Genomic DNA, 6,215 nt, shown 5'->3' with positions numbered 1-6,215 from the left:
AAGAATGGAAAATGTCATCCCATTGTATCATCCAGACCATCATAACAAGTAGATGTTTTTTTATTCTGATTTTACATATAAAGAAGCTGAGTCTCAGAAAGTTTTAGGACAATACTGATGGCAAATGAATCGAGGTTGGTTTGCCTGGCCCCCAAACCCACCATCTTTCATGCAGGACATTTCAGCTCCCTCCAGATAAAGACAAGGGAGAAGGTGCAGCATGGTGTTCCTTTTCTGCCTACTGCCTCAGGAGAGGGAAAAGCAGAATCCTAGGGAATCGAGATCTGGGAGGGGTCAGACCATCAGTGTCTTGAGGGGTGACACCTGGCAGCCCTCCTTCTCCTCCTTTTGGGCTTTCTGACGCCCTAGGAGGTCTTCTTGGGCCAGGATATGGCCTTTTAGTGGGAGTGAAGAAAGAACCATGGGGCTTTCTCTCACCCTCCTTCCTTGTCTTCTGAAATGGCATTTTAGGGGTAAGAAAGGAAAAGGACATTTGGAGCTAGGGGATGTCTTCAGACTCAGGGGCCCCTTTCACTTTGAAGGGGCCAAAATATGACCCAACAATAAGAAACAAGAAATTGACCAATAACATCCAAAAGGCTGGAGAGGCGGGCATTCCAGCAGAGGCTTTCACTTTGGGCAGATGACTTCAGTGTCCTGGAGCAGTAGATTGAAACTGGGTGGGAGTTCACGGTTGAGCCCTATGAGGACAAGGAGACCAGCAGTCTCCATGGTGGCCACGGGGTGTTTGAGTGTGAGACCGACAGCGTCGCCTACAAGTCTTCTCTGTAGCCTGGCAGAGCCTTGGGGGCTCTGGGCAGTGACTGTGCCTTATCTCGGGTATCTTAGCTCCGGATTCAATTGCTGAAAGTTACAAGACTCGTTGTAGACCCTTTTACTATTGGGAAAGGGGTGGGGACATGGTTCTGGGGGCTGGAGGAGCAGATTCTAGAGCCACATCCACAGACCAGCTTCTTTATGGCCCTCCACTCCAGAGTCAAACTGGAAGGTCTGTGAGCAAGGACAGGATACAGGAGGTCAACATACATTCCCATAAGACTAGCTTAGACAATTTTTTTTTAAGTTTTTACTTATTTATTTGAGAGAGAGTGTGTGTGTGTGTACAGGCAGGGGGGAAACAGCAGATGGGGAGAGAGGAAGAAGCATGCTCCCCGCTGAGCAGGGAGCCTGATGTGGGGTTCGATCCAGGGATCGAACCTGGGATCCCTGGATCATGACCTGAGCTGAAAGCGGATGCTTTACTGACGGAGCCACCCAGGTGCTCCTTCTTATAAATTTATTTAAATATTAAGTAGACATAAGCAGCTCTCTCATGTAACTATAGGATTTACTTTTTCAATGTGTCACACTTCTTACTTAAATTGTCCCAAATATGGTCAGTGGGATCCCCTTAAAATACAGGATCCCCTTAAAGGATCCTGTATCCTTTTGACGTAAATCTATTATTCTTTAAATATGTCCTTACATTCTGAAATAATAAGATGATCAGGCTTATCTTCTACTTTTCCCGATACAGACCTAGTATTAGTACTTCCCCAAGAATGGTCTCTTTCAGGTGAGAACACTATTGAGAAACCAAGATCTGGATCACTAGGTAAGACTCCTTGTTACTGGAGGAGCACTTTGCACTTTCAATGGACAGAGTTGGGATGGATGGATGGATGGATGGATGGATGGACAGACAGACAGGTGACTATACATAAAATCATGAATTTGCAGTGATATTTCCAATTCCAATTTAATGGAAGAGGATTTTTTTTCTTTATTTTGGTTTGTACCCATATCTCCTTTATCTTATAATGAAAATCTTAGTTCTCAATATTAATATATTTACATATTTGTTTTATCTTATAATATCCATTCTGTTTCTTGATTCATGAAATACAGTAAGTATCTTGGGACTCCTTACGAAATAAATAACTTATATTGTGCTCCTGAAATTCTTTCTACCTCTCCTCACCCTTCCATCTCCTAGGATACTCGGCTTTTATATTTTCAAAGTTTTTATCATTTATATTTTTTCCACAACTACAGTTATTCATATGTTGATTCTGAAAATCAAGAGACAACATAGAGAATTTTCGGTAGCATGATTATGTATTCAGTTAAAACATATGAACCATGTGAAATTCCTTTTATTCAATCTCCTTTCACCTACAAAAAAAATGTGGTAATTTCCTATGGTTCAGCCAGATATTTTTATTAGACAAACATCTACATAAATACAAGAATTTTTTCCCTAGGTCACTGAATCTTTGCTGTTCTACTGAGAATATTCCAAAGTTAAAGTCAAATAGATTCCCTTTTTTAAAAGTCATTAATTGCTTAAGATTATGCCAAGTTTTAGCTTGTCTCATATTTGTATGATGACACGGAGGGTGATTAATTTGCCTAAGTGACAAGTACAAAATTCAAAACTATGAAATTTGGATCCAGAGCCCATTATTTTAACTGCTACTTTACAGTGTCTCTTATTATGCAGAAGAACGATAGAAGATCTGGATAAACACATAAAGTGTACAGAAAAAAATAATCCAGGATTCCACTTCTCAGAGTCAACCACTTCTTATAGTTGTCTGTCTTCTGGGCTTTAAATTTATTTTGTAGAGTCATTTTTGGTTTATTTTATGACAAAGAAGTTTAAAGAAGTTTAAAAGCAAAGATTAAAACTACTTAAAATCAGGGATGCCTGGGTGGCTCAGTCAGTTAAGCATCTGCCTTCTGCTCAAGTCATAATCCTGGGATTCAGCCCCCATGACAGCTCCCTACTCAGCGGGAAGCCTGCTTCTTCTTCTCCCTCTGTCGCTCCTCCTGCTTGCATGTTCTTTCTCTCTCTCTGCCAAATAAATAAATATTTAGAACTACTTAAAATCATATGATCTATCTCCTTTTAGATGCACACATTTATTTATACTCTTACTGGTGGAAGACAAAAGAGAGCGAATGAAGGTTCACATACACGCATACACACCCATGCAGACACATGCACACACATGCACGTATGCACACATGCATTCACATGCACTGCTGCTCATTTAAATACATATAAACATTTATCTGTACGTAATACATGCGCTCCAGTGTAAAGTCAACCAGCTAGCAACATACAGTAGTGGAAGTGAGGATTTTTTCTCTCGTCATTGTCACTCAGTTTCTCTCTGTGCCTGTTTTTGTCATCTATAAAATGGGGCTTACAAAGGAATCGGTTTCCAGGCATGTAGCCAGAAGATTTAAATGAGGAATGCCTGTTGGAGTGTCTAGAACAGGGCCTGATATCCAGAAATTCTCTGGAAGCAAAGAGAAGATCAATCTGGAAGAGTTGTTTCTTGGATTACATTTTCTTTCAGAATATTTTTCTCATCTATCGTTTCCAAGCTTTATCCCCTCCCTCCCACCACCTGCCCAAATTCTCCCACCTTCCTCCCATCCATCTTTATCTTTCTTGCTAAGACATGTTTACACAGACACCTTGCCATGTATCAAATTCTGCTCATGTTTCTTATGAATAGCTTGATCTAGATCTCTTTCTGGAGTCCAGAAACAGTCCAGATAAATCTCCCTGGCATTTATCCCACATAATTTGAGTGCTTTTCTCTTCCCCTCTGAGCCTCAGTCTGGAGCTGGCTTTTCTGCAGACTTAGCACTGGGGAGGCATGGTGGGGCCAGATTGAAGAGTTCACAGGAAAGCTGGGCCTAGGGCTGTCCTTTGCAGTTCTCCGTTGGGTTCTGAGCCTGGGTTCATGGCAATTCTTGCAGTCTGGGGAAAACTTTCAGCTTCAGATGTCCCTCCAATTCAACTGGGGCTCTGCTGATATCCTGGAGAGGCACCTGGGGGTGCTTCCCCTATCTCTCCCATCTCCCAGAGAGAAGATGGAAAAATGGGCAAAGCTTGTTGGAACCAGTGTTAAGGGCTCACAGGAGGAGGGGGACACATTTGGGAAAGTTTTCTGCTCTCCTAGGGGAGCATTTTTTCCTCATCATTTCGGCCACGTCTGTTCTTGCAGGAGAAATGGAGTCCCAGTATCCATGCACCTCTGGGTCTCCTTTCATGACTTTCTTCCATAAGAGGCCACCTCATTGGTGAAATTGACCTTTTTTCCCTCTCCAAGGTGAGGCTCCAAGACATCGGGGAGAACTCTGGGTTTTGTGCATAGTCCTGGATTGCCCCTCGAAGATTTCCCACAGCCCCCTTCCCTCCTGCCTCCCTGGATCAGGACTGGCCCTCAAGAAGGTGGGAGCCAGACTCAGGTCCCCACAATGTGACCCAGGGCCTGAATGGTAGCACCCCTTTGGGGTGGCATGTTGGAGGCCACTAAGCTCCCTTCAATTTTACAGGTCAGAGCGACCCCGATGGAATAAACTGAAGGTGGATAATGGGAATCAGGTCAAGGGTGAAAGGCAGCCATCCTCCCCACCCTCCTCTGGATGGCTGGCACTGATGTCCACATTCCTTTCCAAGCCTTCCCTCTGGCCTGGGGACCCCTCCCACACCCATATGCCTGGCACCACTTCTGGTCCCCTGACATGGAAGCCCTTCCCTGCCTGATGAAAGACAGGGACCAGAAAATCATTCTGAGTTTGGTCCAAGCAGATTCTGTTTTGCATTAGAAGCTCATCTCTGTTCATCTGGGAGATTGGTTGCTGTTGTCAGAAAGGGAGATGGAAATTGAGAGCGAGGCTCAAGACTGATTGAGGGCAGGCCACTGCCTCCTGAGAGCAGGGTGGAATACAAGGGAGGGGAGGAGACAGGCCTGCCTCTTCCCTTGGACACCTCTTGTGTCCTAGAGTGAGCTGGTGGCCACCAGCATCCGTCCCCTCCCTGGGCAGCTGTGGCAAGGCAGGCCCGATCAGATTAGGGATGCCGTCCTTGCCCTGGCCCCATGCCAGGGAGCCAAAGGCTGGGTGTTTCCACCTGCTTCTGACTGTTCTTATTACGAACAACATCCTGTTAGCCTGCTTTCCTGGGGACTCTCTGAGAAAGAGATTATATGAAATAACATAATCACATTTTGGATAAACTTCGAAATTAAATTTTACTGAGCAGTTAATTCCAACAGAAACCGCTATTTAGGGGAAGAATTTTCCAACATGGGTTTGTTCTGACCACTGAACTCCACACGCCCACCGCATGTATACCCACAATGCACCCCCACAGGTCTCCCCCTGCACACAGGCATCAGCTTTGGGGAAAAGGAACAGGGGGCCAGGGGGCGATGGGGGGCACAGCTGCTGCTCAGGCCCGGTCTTGGGCCCCAGGCCAGCGGTCTTCACACTGTGAAACCTTATTATCCCACTGCTGAGCTTCTCTGCCCTCACTGCAAACCTTTTCAAATGTCCTTCCTCCTTGACCTAATTTCTCTTTCCTGGTCACAGCAGACACCATGAACTACCTCCGTGCTGGAAACTTTGTCTCTCTTCCTCTGCTGGTATCTGCCCAGAGGGGAAGGAGGCCACATTCCTCAAGTGCACCCTCCAAAGAGCCAAATACTATGCCCATTTTCTAGATGAACAAAGGCTCAGAGACTTATCTTGTACTGCTGGAACGAGACGGATGTGCCCAGCCTGTGGGTCAGTGGACACAGACGCTCACGGGTCACCCCCGGGGCCTCTGTCCCTGACTCATGGCTGTAACTGCTCTTTTGCCGCTCACTCCCCCTGCCCCCCCAGCCCCACTCACACTGGCCTGCTGCTGAGCACTTTGCAGTAAGTGCTGGTACTTACGACCCTGAGGGAAGCACTGCATCTAAGTCACCGAAATAGACTTCTTCTCTGAGTGACATCAAAGGTCACAGACCCTCAGAAACCAAAACAAACCCTTCTCTGCAAAACTTTCTAGAACTTTCACCTGCCTCCCCATAACTTGTGAGAATGCAGGCCATCTTGACCACCTACCTCAAGGTCCTCCCTGATGGGTCAAGGTGACATATATGATGCACATCATGGGAGGTCCTGGACCTCAGCCACTCTTTGAACTTTCCCTCATACAGAAAAAAAAAAAAAAAAAAAAAAAGTCTTTCTGAGAATCTTAGAAAGGTGATGGAGTAGGGAATACAGTGGGCTCCCTCCTCACATGGCCCTGACAACCCCAGGAGACGCTATCACCTCTGGGGGAGACAGGAAGTTGCTGTAGCTGCTCCCAACCCCCCACCCAGGGATAGGATTCCTCATTGGAGATATGGGGGTGTCACCAGGAA

The sequence above is a fragment of the Mustela putorius genome, unplaced genomic scaffold (genome assembly GCF_011764305.1).
Source record: "Mustela putorius furo isolate JIRA1106 unplaced genomic scaffold, ASM1176430v1.1 tig00003909_pilon_pilon_pilon, whole genome shotgun sequence".
Taxonomy (NCBI): domain Eukaryota; kingdom Metazoa; phylum Chordata; class Mammalia; order Carnivora; family Mustelidae; genus Mustela; species Mustela putorius.
Note: the sequence above shows the minus strand (reverse complement) of the source record.